At 42.5% G+C, this 17,324-nt stretch overlaps 1 protein-coding gene across 50 annotated transcripts in view; it reads left to right on the top strand.

Moving 5' to 3' along the window:
* Cpeb3 (cytoplasmic polyadenylation element binding protein 3) overlaps positions 1-17,324 on the top strand; it is a 182,007-nt gene that overhangs the window by 78,526 nt on the left and 86,157 nt on the right. The window lies entirely within an intron of this gene.

The raw sequence follows: 17,324 nt of genomic DNA, 5'->3' as shown, positions 1-17,324 counted from the left end.
TTCTCACTGTGGTAAATAGTCCATAGATGTTTCAAGGTAGACATTCAGGGCTTCTGATGGAATTTGTATATTATGGATGTCAGCAACTTTGCTGGTCAAAAGTGGTTTTGTCAGTATACTTATGGGGTTACATTCTAGAACCACAAAAAAGTTACCCAGAATGTTGCTGTGTTGCTCAGTGCTTCCGTGAGTCAAGGGTGGTGACATGGCTGTAATTTCAGTGCATACAGGCAGAAGGTCAGGAGTTCAAGGCTACACTCACTGTGTAGAGATCCTGGGGCCGACTTAGACTATGTGAGACTGTGGTGTAAGAACTATGCCTGAACATTTCATATCACACATTGCACACAGCACAGTAACTGTCTCTATAAACATGTATATTCGTAGGTTAGAAAAGGGTTAATGAGGCTATAGCAGAGTCCAGGAGTTAAAACAGTCCTTCCTGGAGGCAGAGGAAGAGGGCAAATACAGACAGACAGACAGTCCTTTAGGTAGCTAGAGACAGAAGAAAGGACTCAGCTGGAGAGCTCTGGACTACACAGAGCCAAACCACAAGGTCTCTGGGTTGAGCAGGGCTGCAAAGGTGAGGTATCAATCCATAGAGGTCCGAGAAGCAAGGCATAGGAGAGGAGCCAACGGGCAGATGATGGAAGGGCCACAGGTATAGTCTGCTGCATCACCATTGGGGTTATAGCTGAACTGAAGACCCAGGGACAGCCAGGAATTCTCGGCCTATGGGTCCCTTGGAGCACAGTTGTGTGGTCAGATAACAGGCCAGTGCCATCACACTGTTAGGTGTCCTCCTCCTTATGGGATCCAGGTGAGGGAGTTTTACTCTTTGTTCTGGTATGGTCCATAAAGTCTTGGACCTGGTTGGTTTCTCTGATCCCATGTCAATATATCTGTATGCTCTGATGTCCCCAGTCATCTTTATCAGTTTATAGGTGGTATCATTTTTGCTTTGGGGGGAATAAGTTATCAGTCTGTGCCTCATGGGCGGTGCTGGATGGACATGGCATCCTTGTGTACAAAAAGCTGCAGAACGCCCTGCTTTTGTTTTAATATTCAAAATGGAGCCCAATGATCCTTGTGAAATGAAAGTTGCCAAGGGCAAGTCATATCCTGAAAACTTGTCTCAGTGTAGAATAACTTAGAGCAGAGAACAGTGTGGTCTCCACACCTTGTTGCCAAAAACAAAGGCACTGGGCAAGCTGTTGACTCTCAGAGTTGCTGTTTTCTCTTTGGTCAAGTGAGTGATACCAACTTGTGATCTCTTATCCTCTCAGATGTGCAGGCCAATTCCAGGTCCACATGGGGGACATACTGAGTAATTGTAGTGCCGTTTGTTGCCCCTTCTTGAGTAAGGGTTTTGAAATACCACTAGATTTATTAAGACAATTAGATTTATTAAGACAAGTTTTGCATTCTCTAAAATATATACATATTTAAAATACACATCTAAAATAACTCACACATTTCCTTGGATCTGACACACACCCTAAGCACATGGGAATCACTGGAACTGCTTGGTGACAAGCCCTGGTCCGTGCTATGCATGTTTCCTGTTTGGAGAGACTTGAGGATAATAATAGATTCCAAAATATACACTTCTTATTCCCTAACTGAGATTACGTTATGCTTCATTTGTGTGCGTGTGTGTAGAATGTGTCAGTCATAACTATGAGGAGACTTCGTCAGATGATCGGAATTGATTATGAAAGAATAGTGTGTTAGTACTGTTTTCTTGAAGCAGTTTCTGAGTATCTGAGAAATGACCTAATTTGACCTGATGTGAATTGTTCTCTGCAAGAGGCAGAGGACACGGTTTGCTAATTTCTGTGTAGAAAACAATACTAAAAGACATTTTCTTTTGAAAAGATTTCCATCTCATGAGATTTATACTCTGTATAAATGTGGCTTGCTTGAATCTTCTTTTTAGCATCATTTTCATCTCTTAGAGAAAGAAAGCTGATTAATACTCACAATAGTTTTTTATTGTATATGATAACGTGTGGAGGGGTGAGGAGTGTTTGCATGTCATCGCAGAGGTGTGGAGGTCAGAAGGCCATCTCGCCATGTCTGTGTGACGCATTGAGGAGCTATGCAGATAGTTGGAATGTTATGGAAGAGTACACCAGCCTCCATGCTCCCCAGGCATTCCCTAAGGCTGATACATCAGGTGGCTCCTTAAAACACAATTAGAAACAATCAGGCCCACTCATATGCGTTACTTACAGTCAGTTCTCAGTTCAGGGTCATGATGACTGTATCGCATGAAGTATTTGCATCCTTTGGTACTTTGGCAGTTATAACATTTCAGATGTATTGTTGAGCACAACTCCTCTAGTGGCATGTATCTGACATGGGCAGTCATGTTTGTGTCGATGGTGTTTGTTTATTTAGAGACCAGATTGGCTTGGGAGTTGAGTTTCTCCCAGTTCCACCTCCCAAATGCTGGGATTTCACCCAGGTGCCCCCATTCACAGCTTCATAATCTCTGTCCTGCCCACTTCCACCTCAATTTGAACTTGGTTTCTTTGAGAGTGTCTGATGGTTTGGGCCAGCCTCAGGCTCACTGGTCCCAATTTGTAACTGTCAACACTGCTGCCCCAGATCCCCAGGGCTGGCATTGCAACTGTGTTTCCTATGCCCAGCAACACAAAGGTTTTTTCCTATCATTTGTCATCCCAATTTTTTCCTTTCAGTATGATTGAGTTCAAATTAGAGATCACTAAAACTTGTCTTTAATCCCAGCACTTGGGAGGCAGAGACAGTTGGATCTCTGTGAGTTCCAGGCTGGTCTGGTTTACAGAGCAAGGGATACACAGGGATACACAGAGAAACCCTGTCTCATAAAACCAAATAAAATAAAATAAAATAAAATAAAATAAAATAAAATAAAATAAAATAAATAAAAGGGGAAGGGAAGGGGAGCGGCTAAGAAACCATAGGAGAAGTGATTTGTCGGTGGCACACATCTGTACTCCCAGGACTTGGAGGCTGAGGCAGGAGGATAACAAGTTGAAAGTGAGCTGGGCTGCAGCGGCACTGTTAAGAGGAAGTGTGGAGGAAGCATGTGAACTGCACTTCCTCTTACCACGAACACCGAGTACGTCCTTCCTCTAGCGTGGGCAGTATGTTCCCTTGCTGCTTTAATAATTACCCACTGAACCGTCTTCTTTATTCTTACTTCAAAAGACACTGTAAGTTTGCACAGTACATCTTTTTCCCTGCCAGGAAAGGAGGGAGGCCTCTGAGGGAGCTCTGGCTGCCTGTGTAGTAATATTTGTATCAGGCAGATCTGTGCTTTTCTGTACTTTGAGTATGCAGTTGTAACAGTCATGGCCTTCCATAGGATTGTGTCTGACTTGGTCATTTTTCCTCTCAGAATAGTGCCTCTATAACTGGTCCAAGTCAACAATTTAAGGTCACATTCATGTTTAAAGCCAGGAGGCTCAGTATCGGCTTAAAAGGCATCACTGCCCAGGGTATGCAGTTTATTCTTTGGACTTTAATCCCTTTCCCAGTTGAAAACAAGCTGTGGGAAACTGGCAGAGGTCAGGTGGCTGCTTGATGAGCACACAGAGAGGAGTGTGCCGCAAGCGGGTAGAGTCGTTTACTTCAGGGGCTGCCGGCCAAGCATCTGAAAGCTCAGTGGCTAAGGCAGCTGTGGTGGCCATGTTTGGGGTCAGCCCATCTCACGTCCCCTCTTACAAGCTTCATAGCATTAGGGCCTTGGTCTTAACTCCTCTTTGTCTCTGATTTCTTCACCTGTAAAATAGAGACAATGATGAGGAAAACGGCGATCACAGCCCAGCGACTGGTAGAGCAAGCTTTCATGCTTTGCTTTTGCTTCTTGCCTCAGTTTAGCTGCCTGCTAACGTTCTCTCTTGATTTGTATGTTAGTGTTCCAAAATAAAATAAATAAAAAATGAGGCAGCCTTGAATTTGCGTGATCTTCCTGCTTTTGAGCCACTGTGCCCGTTCTGTTGTTGTTGTTTGTTTGTTTGTTTGTTTTGTTTTGAGATGGAGTCTCAAGAAGTAGCTCAGGCTGAGTTTGAACTCCCAGCCATTGGTCTTGCTGCCTTAGCCTCTGGAGGGCTAGGTTATAGGCATGTGCTAGTATGCCTGTCATTTAAAAGTTTCCATTGTCATTTCATTCTGATATCTTCCAAGTTGCCATTACTGTTTGAAGTAAGAGGTTAGGAAGCTGACAGAAAGATGATCCTTTATCATCTCACACCCCTCCTCATCAGAATGCCCAAGGCAGTTAGAAATGATGACTTCTAGAGGAAAACCTGGACAGTTTGAACTCTTAATGTTAGCATCTTAAAGGGGAGTGGGAGCTGGGGAGGGTGATGCGTAAGAAGCTGGAAGTCCCCTCGGCACTGTAAATGACAAAACCACAGCACCACAGAAACACCAGAAGGGACACTTGAGGAGGTTCCAAGTCATTCACTGGGAACATCTTATACATAGCCCAGCCACTGGGCCCCTTGGAATGTTAGCCAAGGCTGTCCTCTGCAGTCCCTTCTTAACTGCTGTCTTGACATATTTTGGAATACCTTTCTGTATTTGCATTAGAACTGAGTGCTGACAGTGCATTTGTTAAGTTAAAAGAGAAAGCATGAAGGTTGTTGGTGTGTGTGTGTGTGTGTGTGTGTGTGTGTGTGTGTGTGTGTGTGTGTGTGTTAGGCAGACTCCTGTGTGGCTGCCTTGTCTCTTCTCCCTCCTTCTCTTCTTTGCTGAGTCTGAGCTCCGTGGGGAGGTTCAGCTGAGAGGAAGTGACAGAGGGAGTTGAGCATGTGATGTGTTTGTGCCAGAGTAGGAGGAAAGCCAGCTTTGCTAGAGTTCTTAATGGAAGTTTTTAAAAGTTGACGAGCACATTGTTATTTTTGCTTACTGTGAGTGATATATGTTAAGACAGGGTTTCGCTATATACTTTGGCTGGCCTGGAACTTACTGTGTAGCCCAGGCTGGCCCCAAATTTGAGTCAGCCTCCTCAGTGGTAGAATTACAGGTTTGGATGACCAGGCTCTAAGGAAGTATGTTTCGTGCATTTATGGATCGTGTGCATTTGTATGGTTTCTTTATCAGTCTCCTCGCCATTTTTGAGGTAGGGTTTTTCATGGAACATGGAGATCACCAATCAATCCCTCTGGGTTGGCTGGCTCGAGAGCTTCACAGTTATTCCTCTTCCTGTCCCCCACTCCCTGGCCCCAGAGTCTCGGTAAGGTAACAGACATGTGCTGCTGTGCTGACTTTTACATGGGTGCTGGGGACTACACTCAGGCCCTTATGCTTGTAGGGCTAGCAGTTTAGGGAGTGAACCTCATCTCCAGCCCTGCTTTGGTTTTGGTTTTTGATTTGCTTTTGTTTTGTTCGTTTTTTTTTTTTTTTTGTTTTTTTTTTTGAAAGAGGGTTTCATATAGTTTAATCTGGTCTTGAATTTGCTATGAAGCTGAGGTGGGCCTTAAACTTGATAATTCTCCTGCTTTCACCTCCTGAGTAGAGGGATTGTGGTTGTTGAACATCATACCCACCAAAGAAAATAATTTCATTTTAAGACAGGATTTTGCTATGTAGCCCCATCTGGCTTGGGAATTCACAGAGATCCACCTGCCCTGCTTTCTTTTTGAGTATTAGGATTAAAGACATAAACCACCACACCAAGCAGAAAATAATTTCAAAGGGTAATATGATAGTGAAAGGATTTTTCTGAGACTCTTTGAGATTTTGAAAATTTTGCAGACAAGATATCCATTGCTGTTCTTTCTAAATCTGAGCAGATTTAGGAGTTAAAATACAGATGTAATGTGAATACATTGTAAGTAATAGATAATTAAATAGTAATACGAGAAATATATGTTGTTTAAAGTACATTTGAAATAGGTTTGGATGCTCTAAAACAACATTGTAAGTGGCTTGAGAGATTTTCTTTTTTATGCTACCAAGTTGGGGTCTAATAAAGGTATTTTAATAAGGGATCTGTCACAGGGGTTAAAAGCAGAGACTGAAAGCATGGGTGTGGCCTTCTCTTAAGAAGTGTTAACGAAGTAGCACCTGTGTGTGGCTAAGTTTTTACAGATGGATGAACAGTGGCATTCAAGGAGCAGTGTAGGACTTAACCAAGGTGACAAGTTGGAACTAGGAACAGAGCTTCCTGCCTCCAGGTTGAAGGTGTTTCTTTTTGCTTTCAATACTTAATTAACACACACACACACACACAGACACACACACACACACACACAATTTTTGCATAAGCATACAAATTTAGTACCTATATAGAAATATAGAAATTCCTTTTCTTTTATTACTATAAGACCCTTATATATTCTCTCTCTCTCTCTCTCTCTCTTCTGAAAAATAGAATGGCTAGCCTGGTTTTCATAGCTTGATATTGAACATTATAAATAAGTTTGAAGTTGCCTTGTGATCTTAATGGGTTTTAGAAGAGATTCCTTGTGAATATGGAATTCCTCAAGTAACAGGAACTGATTTCCTTCCTCATAGTAAAGATGTAGGAACCAGCTGGTTCCTTATTGTTCCTTGTGGACTTCCCAATAACTTTCTCCACTTATGTAAACAGTGTATCCTAGACTTTCTGTTTGCAGACTTCCCCACACCTGTAATTAATTAACTTAAAAATTCAGAGCTTAATCTGTAGACATTTCAAAGACCTCTCGATGCAGTTCTAACTCAGTGAAGAACAACCCAAACGTGTTTTAAGACTTCGGCTGACGCATAGCAGTACGTCAGGACCCTGTCAGGAGCAGAGCTCTGGTTTGATTCCCAGTGCTGCAGAAGAGAAAAGTGTGTGCGCACGCCTGTGCATTGCACAAAGAAATTCAACCGTGCTAACACTGAAGACAAGAAAAGAACAATGCATACTTTTTTTTTCATGGATATAATATATATGATAGACATTACCTGTGATGCTTTGATACTGGTATACAGTGTATAAAAATTCAGGATACTTAGCATATTCATCAGACCACATGTTCACCATTTCTTTGTGATGAAAGTGTTCAAAAATCTGATTATTGCTAGGGCTGATGGCAGAAGCCTGTAATCCCAGAGACTCAAGAGACTGAGGAAGGAGGATCATGAACTCAAGACAGCCTGGATTACAGAGCAAATTCAAGGTCATCCTGTGCCAGTGGGAGGAGGAACAGAGATACCCGGAGCTAAGGGAGCAGACACAGAGATACTAGGGTCTGGGAAGATGGCTCAGTTGGTAAAACTCTTACCACACAGGCCTGAGAACCTGAGCTTAATCTCCACCATCCACACAAATCCCTGTATGATAGCATGCACTTGTAATCCCAGAGCCAGGGAAGTGGGACAGAAGTGGCGCTTCCTTGCTAGCTAGACTTGTTTAATTGGTGAGCTGCACGAAGGCCGTGACAGACCCTGTCTCAAGAAAGAGTGTGGAGGTACCAGTGTAGGAACAACATCTAAGGTTGCCCTGTGTTCCCCAGTACACGAGCATGCATGAGTGTGAACACACACACACACACACACACACACACACACACAACAAATCAGGGCTGGAAAGATGCCTCAGTTAGTAAACTGCTTCCATGTAGGCACGAAGACCTATACCACATAAAAAATTCAGCACAGCAATATGTGCCTTTAATCCCAGGCCTGGGGGACAAGAACTGGAGGATTTCTGAAGCTTGCTAGCCAACCACTCTAGCCTGATTGGTGAGCTCCAGGTTTAGTGAGTGACCCTGCCTTTAAAAATAAGGTGGAGAGCAACTGAGGAAGACACCTGAGTCAACCTGTAGTTTCTACACACATGAACACATATGCAGAAATTGGTTAAGATGTATGAAAGTTCTTATTCAACATTTTTCAAAAGAAGACATGCACGTAATAGCCAATAGGAATTAAAAACAAGACAAAGCCCAAAGCTCATTATTGCTTAACACTCAGGAATTGTGCATCCAAACCACAGGAGGCAGCACGTCATTTCTGTTGGAGTGACTCTTACCAAAACACAGTGAGTGTTGGGCAGTGTGGAGAAAAGTACCCCCCACACACACTCCCAATCCTGCCAATGGTCAACATTGATTAGGACAGCCATTAATAACACAGTTCTAGTATGGGCATTCTTTTTAAAAAATAAAAAATAGAACTGTCATATGACCCTGCAATTAAAGGTATAATTCCAAAGGAAATTATACCTGCATGCCCATGATAGTTAAAGCACTGGCCACAGTAGCCAGGTATCTATAAAAGGATGGTGAGAGTACTACTCAGCCAAAAAAAAAATAATGAGATACCAGGGCCAGTGAGCTGACTCAGCAGGTCGTCACTCATTGCCAATTCTGGCAGTCCCTGGTTCAGTCCGTGGATCTACATGGTGGGAAGTGAACCAGTTCCTCAGATTGTCCAATGACCCACACATAATTACCTTGGCATGCATGTGTGCAATATATACACATATACACACACAATAAATAATATAAATGAAATCTTGTCATCAGCAACATTATGGATGACCTAGAAAACATGTAAATGAAATAAGTCACAGAAAGACAAATACTGCATAATCTTGCCCTTTGTGGGCTGTAATTTTAATACTGGTGTTTCTCCTTACTGTGTATGTTTCAGCCAAGTGGAAAGTAGGTTTTATTCAGGCTAGGAGTCAGGCCAGGCAAATGAGGAGCTTCTTCCTGTGGCTGGAGCTATTCGCAAACTCCCAAATAAGTTATTTTTGGTAACCTTCTTCCATGAAGGAATCCTTGTTTCTAGTGAGAGAAGCCTTGCAGGAGGTAGGAGACATGGGACACTGACCAGAGGGAGGGTCCAGCACTGGTGCTGTTGGCTCCTTAACATATCAGTCTCTGTGTGTTTGTCTACTCCTCTCTCTATAATTTACTACATTTGGGGGAGTTCATAATTGTAGAATTAGCAAGTATTGATTGGCACAAGTAATCAGAAAGTGAAGATTTATATAAAGTTTGAAGAGATCTCATAAAGTTTTTGGTACAGTGGTCTGGAGAAGACTGCTTGTTGAAACACTCCGGCTTTTGTTTTTGTCTCTTTGAGCAAGGTCCCACCCTGGTCTACAACCCTTGATTCTCTTGCCTCCACCTAATGGTGGGACAAAAGTTGTGCTACTACAGTGGGCCACACACTAAATATTTGAGTGCCTTTCTCTGTAGTTTGCAAATTCTCAGGCCAGTTCAATGCTGGATCAGTCAGATACAGTTCCTGGGGCATAAATCATCGATAGACTATCCTGTTTTCTTCAGCACACTTCAACCTTAAAACTATTTGACTCAATGGAAGTCTCCTTATAAAGTATCTCAGTAATACTAGTACTGTGCTTGTCAATCATTGCTATTATTCTTGAAGTTTATAAAGAGATGGAAAGGTCTTCCTAAAAAAGATGGATTAGAATCAGAGAAATGGAAAAGGAGTTTAAAATACTCAAGTAATTCATAATAAAGTGTGAATGTAGTAGATAAAGATGCGCTATTTCTACCTCTACCTGCTGTGCCCATTATTTATGGAGAACTCTCCCTTCTTTACTGTCGTTTGCTTGGTTTGAGAATCACTGGACTAAAAGTATCTTTCCAGCTACTATCACATTGAGGAAGCAAGAGGAACATTTGGGAACAAACCTCACCATCGTGTGCTTTGGGTGTTTATAACCTGATAAAGGGAATGGGAAGGTTTTGGTCTTAACCTTAAGTTTTTATGTGGAATTTTTCCATGACTAACTGGTTATACCTTCTGGTAGAAGCTAAAAGACAACATGAGATGTATGAATAAAAGAGTGTGTGCACGTGCAAGTGAGCAAAGATTGAACACAGGACCTCATGCATGCTAGGCAAGCATTCTACCACCAGCTACATTCCCAGTCCACTGATTGTAACTTAATGTGTTGCATACTTTCTTCCTAGCTATCTGGAGGGAGAGGCAGGGCAATCCGAGTTTGAGGCTAGCCTAGTCTACATAATGAGTTCCAGGACAATCAGAGCATGACAGTGAGACCTTGTCTCAAAAAACCAACTAACTGGTGGAAGCTGGAGAGAGATGGCTTAGCAGTTAAGAACACATATTGTTCTTGTTTTCAAGGGGCCCACGTTTTATTCCCAGTACCCTCCTTGTAGGTAGCTCACAGCTGGTTGTAACCCTATCTCCAGGAGGATCTGAGGCCTCCAACATTTGAGGGCACCCAAACATGTGTGCATACACACATGCACACAAGTAAAATAAATAATAAATCCTTTAAAAATTTAATTGCCAATTAAACACACATTGATTGCTGGTTTGAAGATATAGCTCAGTCGGTGGAGTGGGTGCCTAGCATACAGGATGTCCTGGGTTTGATTGTCCATTATCCTAGACATCATGAGGGTCAGGAAGGTCATAGGAGGGTCAGAAGTTCTAGGTTTCTCCACTGATAGGAAGTTTGAGTCTAGATATGGCTACATGAGGCCCCGTTTCAGAAAATTGTTTGCAAGGGTTTGTTTTTGAGGTCCCCAGGCTGTCCTAGGAATTGCTGAGCATCTAGCTGAGGACGACCTTGAGTTCTTCCTCCTTCTGCCAGTGCCTTCCAGAGGCCGGGATCTCAGGCTTGTTTTGTCATACCTAGCACACAAGGGGGTTTTGCTTTTTGTGTGTTTGTTTGAGACAGGATTAGAAGGAAAGTAGTCAACTAGCAATTTTCCCTATGGTAACTTTGATATGTATTTAAACAGCATAACAGATATATTTATTAGTTTATAGGCTATTACAATTAATTAATGCAAGAAATCCATACATACATACATGGAGGCAAAGCACTCATCATACATGTAAAATAAGTAATTTTTAAAAGAATGTTAATAGGAATTAAAGTTTAGGAACCAGGCTTAGTGGTGAATGCCTTTAAGTTTTCAGCATTTAGGAGGCAAGAGTAGGTAGATTTCTTGAGTTCTAGGCCAATCTGGTCTATAGAATGAGTTCCAGGAAAGCCAGGGGTACACAGAAAACCCTATATAATGATGATGATGGTGATGGTGATGATGATGATAGTATTCAAAGATCCTAAAAACTCCTCAGGAAACTTGAGCTGGTAAGTCCGGTTAGATGAAATCAACATGTAGGGTAGGGTGTGGAAGAACACACCTTTAATCCCAGCACTCAGGAAGGAGACACAGGAGGATCTCACTTCCAGACCACTCTAGTTTACATAGCAAGTTCCAGGGCTACACAGTGAGACTGTCTGAAAAAACAAAAACAAAATACTAAAACAAACCTAAAATAGTGCAATAAACCTAACCGAAGAACAGAAAGACTTCTAAAATGAAAACTTTAAAACGTGAAAGAAGCTGAGGCTGGTGAAATCATTCTTTGTGGAAAGGCTTTCACTGTGCAAGCCTGGTGACCTCAGTCCATCCCCAGGACACATGGAAATGCATGGAGAGAACCACTCCACATGTTGTCCTCTCACTCCCACCTGTACAGCGTGACACCATTGCCCGGAAATAATAATGTAAAAAGCACTGAGGCAGTTTTACATGGATTGGCAGCCTTAATATTGTGAAAATGGCTGTATTACCAAAAAGGATCTACAGACTCAATGATGTCATCACTGGAATTCCAATGGCATTCTTCCCAGAACAAGGGGAAAAAAATCCTGAAATTCCTCTCAGCACAAAAGTTAGCCGTGAATAGGAGAAGGAGCAATGCTGTAGGTTCCATAATATCCCATTCCAAACCGTATTACACAGCTAGACTAAGGAAAACACGTGGTACAGCCTCAGAAACAGTTTGTAGGTAGACCAATAGAATAGGAGACTCGGGCCAAGCCTGAGGCATATTTGTAATCTCAGAACCCAGGAGCTTATGGCAAAAGGATTGCCACCAGTTTGAAGGTGACCTGGACTGCTACTACTGTATAAGTCCCTGTCATGAGCTGAGGGTAGCCTGCACTACTGCTGGCGTAAACACGGGAACAAATAGGAAGTCAGACATAATGGTGTTCACCTGTCATCCCAGCACTTTGTAGGTGGAGGCAGGAGGATTGGGAGTTTAATATGAGCTTGATCCACATGAGACCTAGTCTTAAACCAAGCAAACCACATATGGATATAGCTACCTCATCTTTGACAAAGGAGTCAAGGAGATACACACACACACACACACACGCACACGCACACGCACACGCACACGCACACATATCTACATATATGTATGTATGTATGTATGTATATATGAGAAAAAAGACAGTATCTTCAAGACATGGCTCTGGGGAAACGGGGCCTGCACATGTGAAAAAATGTAACAAGACCCTTATACCTCAGTCTACAATAAACAGAAAACTAAAGCAAACCAAACCCATATATGTTCACCATGGATCACTCCGAAACTGCCTAGGAACACATAGGAGCGGCACCACCTTTCTGCAAACTCCCACAGACTAGGAAATAATTCCAAGAGTTAACAGGTGGGATTGTTTGAAATTAGAAAGCTTTACAAAGCCAAAGAAACCACTAACAGAGTGAAGAGACAGCCTATGGAATAGGGGGGAAAAAACCTTTGCCAGCTGTACATCCAGCAGGGGATTAATATCTAGAATTTGAACAGAGATTGAAAGAAAGAAAAAACCCCTCATGCAAACAATAGATAGAGGTGATGAATTGAATGGACATGCCTCAGCTCAGAGGCAGAATTGCAGATGACCAATAAATACCTGGAAAAGTGTTCAACAAACTTAGCCGTAAAGTGAATGCAAACTATAACTGCCTTGATTTTATCTCACCCCAGTCAAAGTGGCTATCATCAAGAAAACAAATGAAAATAGCCCGGTGTGGTAACTCACATATGTGGCCCTGCTGCTTGAGAGGCACAGAGGAAGGAGTTTGAGGTCAGCCTGGGCTACAGAGTGAGAAACCCTGTCTCAAGCAAAGGACAGATACAAAGATGTGAGAAGCCCTTGTACATGGCTGATGGGAAGCTAATCTGTGTGGCCACTATGGCACTCAGTATGGAGGGTTCTAAAACCCAGAACTCCTGTATATGTCATCTAGCAGTGACACTCCTGGGTATACACTCAGGACTGTAAGTCAGGATTCCACAGAGATAGAGACTCATCCATGTTTATTGCTGCCAGCCCAAGTGTCCATCAGTAGATGAGAAAATGTGGAACATGGGCATTATAACACATTCCCTTAATCCCAGCACTGCAGAGACAGGCAGAGCTCTCGAGTTTGTAATAGAATGTTGCAGGACAATCAAGGATGCATAGTAAGATCCTGTGTTTTTAAAATGTGGTACATATATAAGATGAAATTTCATTTATGAAGACAAGTGAAATTATGACACGTGGGAGATGAGTGAATCATTATGTTAGGTAAAATAAGCCCATCCTAGAAAAACATTTTCTCATGCAGAATCAACACATGCACACACGCGTACACACATACACATACCACCACACCACCGAAGAAGAGGGGAGACTATAAGAGGCAAAGATGTGTAAAGGGGGGGGGGGACAAGAGAGAATAAACCACATATGTCATAAAAGCAGAAGGTGACACTATTTGGTGGTAGGAAGGAGACCAACAAGAGGGACAGTGTGGGACAAACAAGAACATGGTAGCATGGGGTATACATGTTTGAAAATGTCACAGTGAGACCCATTTCTGTATATAAAACCCAGAATAAAAATTTTGAAAACAATTAGGGCTAGCTTATTGGTAAAGTGCTTGTCTTGCAAGGCCTGAACTATGTTTGATCCCCAGAACCCACGTAAATAATCTGGCTGTGGTAGCATGAGTTTGTACTGGCTGTGGGGAAGCTAAGGCAGGAGGACCCTTGTGTATCACTGGCCAGCCAGTTGTCTAGTTCTAGGCCAAGTGTACAGTACTTAAGCAGTGACACCCAAGGTTGTCTTCCAGATCCACACAAAGTCACATGCACGGTACAAATGTGTACTCACACAAAGATTTAATAAAAATAAATCAGCGATGGGGGTGTAGTCCAGTGTTTGCTTGGCATGCACCAAATCATATGGGTACTTGACACTACTTTAAAAAATAAGTTCTTGGAGTAAATAGAAGAAAAAGTTGCATCTTACTGTATTAATATATTCACAGATGGTGCATGAAAAAGGATTAAATTCGTCATGCCATGTGCGTGAGGTGCACACCTGTAATCTCAGCATGTGAGGGCAGAGGCCACCCTGGCTGACCTGGGATCTGCTGTGTAAATCAGGGGAGCCCAAACATCTGATTCGAGCCACACTCCTGTTCTGTTCTGTTTTTGAGACAATGTCTCACTTATATATAGCCCTTGCTGTCCTGAAACTCACTGTATAGACCAGGCTGGCCTTGAACACACAGAGATCTGTCTACCTCTGCCTTCTGAGGCTGTGATTAAACAAACACGGTGAGGTCCAGTGAGGCACTTTTGTTTTAAAGTGGTACAGTAACTTTATTGGTCCCAGTAGTAAGTGGAAGGAAGGACGGGTATGTTAACCCTTGCTCCTTTAGAAGCATCTGCAGACAGAATCTCCCTTTGTCTTCTTCTTTTTTTTTTTTTTAATATTTTTTTTCTGGAGCTGGGGACCGAACCCAGGGCCTTGTGCTTGCTAGGCAAGCGCTCTACCACTGAGCCAAATCCCCAACCCCCTTCCTTGTTGTTTTTTAATGTAGTTCATTTTGTGTTGGCTGATGTAAAGTTTTTGTTTTTCCATTTTTTAAAGATTATAATATCACCTTATTTCTCCTGTCTTTCATTTGAAGATTTTATATTCAGAATTCTTCCTTAAAGTTGTATTTATATCTAGAGGAAAGCACTATTTTTTATTTCCATGTTCTTCAGAATTCATTACCGTTCTCTAATGGGAGCATTGACTAACTGAACTGTTCACAAATAGTCCTTATGTAAACAAGTTCATCAGATTTCAAGTTGCTGTCAGTCTGGCCTGTGTTCTGAGACTATCTAGCATGACACTGTTCTCCCTGTTGACTGTATACTCTGCTAAGAGGCTGCGCTTGTTCAGGACAACTTGGTATCCAGTCTTGTGTGTATGCATGCTCAAGTGTTCATGAAGGCACACATAGGTGGATGGCAGGCAGAGGCCATCGACGTCAGTAGGTCACCGGCGTCAGGTGTGTTCCTCTCTCAGACTCTACCTTTCTTTTTTGTGACAGGGTCTCTTGCTGAACCGATAGCGCACTAATTTGGCTAGGCTAGTTGGCCTCCCTTGTGCTTTGATTATAGGCGTGTGTGGTCATATTCAGCTTTTTATGTGGCTGTTAGGAATTCAAACATGGCCTCATGCTTGAACAGCAAACACTGGACCAGCTGAGCTATCTCCCCTCCCAATTCAAAACTCTTGGTGTGGTACCATAACAGTATCACCTACAGCTTTTATGTTGGAAACCTAGTAATTGAGACACAGATACACACACACACACACACACACACACACACACACACACACACACACACCTACCTACCTCTGAGGTAGAGGCAGGCAGGTCTCTGTGAGTTCCAGGCCAGCCGCAGCTGTATACCAAGACCCTGTCTCAACAAAAGCAAAATAAAAAACAAAGCAACAGAGAAAAGCTGTAAACGTGGATGTTACACTAAATCATATTAATAAGTATGAAACGTACAATGAACATTCATTTTTAGCTTCTATTCAAATAATACCATAGGTATTGCAGATAAAATACTGGTTAGGTCCGGGATGGGACGTTTAAATTCCTCAGTGAGGGTCAGAAATAAATTTAAGTGTCTCAGATTGCTTCTTAAATTTCATGTCTATTCCGTAAATCTCCAACCCCAATATGGCCGTGCAAGTAACACACAACTCTGTTGCACTGTTCATAAGCTGCACGCCTAGATTGGGCAGGTCTACCACTGCACTACTCTATTCCCCAGTTAACGAAATCTCTAGCTACTTGTGGCTTCTCCAGGCCATGTGGTTGTGCTCCATCTTCTTTCTACCTCCTCTTCCTCAGACTCCCTCTCCCACCCCTCTCCAAAACCTCCAGCCCCACCTTTCCCTTCCGCTGCCCAATCACAGGCTCAGCCTTCATTTGACCAGTTAAAATGGGGAGAAGGTCTAGCCCCTCTTAAGGAAGCAAAATTAGCATCAAAATACAAACAGTATCAGGACAAAACCAGCACTGTCCTTCCTTCAGAAGCCCATTATTCAGAAGTGGAAAATGAGAAGAATCTGTAAACATCATGGACTTTAATAAAAACTTTAATTCAAGGCCCCATGGAGGCCTTTTGCACCTCTTTCCCTCTCCAAGTCCCCTGAGGCCTGTCTGGATCTATTCAGTTTGTGTTACCAGGCGTTTGTCTGTAGCTGAACTGCTAAGAACCAGTGGTCGCTGGTACTTTTGAATTCTAATCAGATATTTTTTCATGGTATTTCTGCCTCCAAATAAGAGACGATGGTGGTGGATTTTTGTTGAGAACACTGAATAAATTTGAAACACAGAATACTTTTTTTATTTTTCTCTCAGTAAAGATTTTTTTAGTGATTTGTCAGGCAATATGACATCACTGGGAATGGGAGAGAAGAGACGAAGGGACAGGGATAGAGTGTCAGTCAGATTTACTCTGCCTCATTCAGAATGTTAGTTAGTTAACCCATCGGACTGTCAGATTTACTCTGCCTCATTCAGAATGTTAGTTAACCCATCGGAGTGTCAGATTTACTCTGCCTCATTCAGAATGTTAGTTAACCCATCGGCACTAGTTTGTCCCTCTTGTTGTGGGTGAAGCAAGCTATTGTGGGGTCCTGCTAGGAAGCCAGCTATAACTTAAGACACCTGACTTGGAGAAATAAGTTCCACATTCCAACTAACGAGAAGTGAAGTCCTCTTCTTGGAGAGGAGACAAGAAGTGTTTGCTGTGGGTTGTAGTAGGGTTGGGGAAATATGAGGGAGGGCAGAGATAAAACCTGAATGAGGTAACCCTTCTCATCTCTGAGTGGGGGAAAGGAGAGAGGACAAAGGTGTGGGGGTCATAGCGAGGTGGCCAAGCAGAAAGACCTGGTGAGTAGTTTTGATGATGTTGAAAAATCTGGAGTCTTCAAGGAGTGTGTGCTTTCCCCTTCTCATTCTCTACAAATTATGAACCTTTTCAGGGTAAATGAAGTTCATGGTATTTTATGCTTCAAAAAGTAGATTTCAGTTCTCATTTGTTTTTATATAACTGGAGGTCCGATTTCAAAATCTTTATTCCGAAGTGTCACTGTTGATAAGTGGCGATAGAGAAAGCCACAGTCCAGCTGCTAAACATGGAGCTAAGCAGTGAAGAAGCCAGCCTTCTGAGTTCTGTTATTGCAGACCACC

Source organism: Rattus norvegicus, chromosome 1 (genome assembly GCF_021556685.1).
Source record: "Rattus norvegicus strain SHRSP/BbbUtx chromosome 1, alternate assembly SHRSP_T2T, whole genome shotgun sequence".
Classification (NCBI taxonomy): domain Eukaryota; kingdom Metazoa; phylum Chordata; class Mammalia; order Rodentia; family Muridae; genus Rattus; species Rattus norvegicus.
The sequence above is the reverse complement of the archived record's forward strand: the minus strand, read 5'-3'. Positions and strand labels throughout refer to the sequence as shown.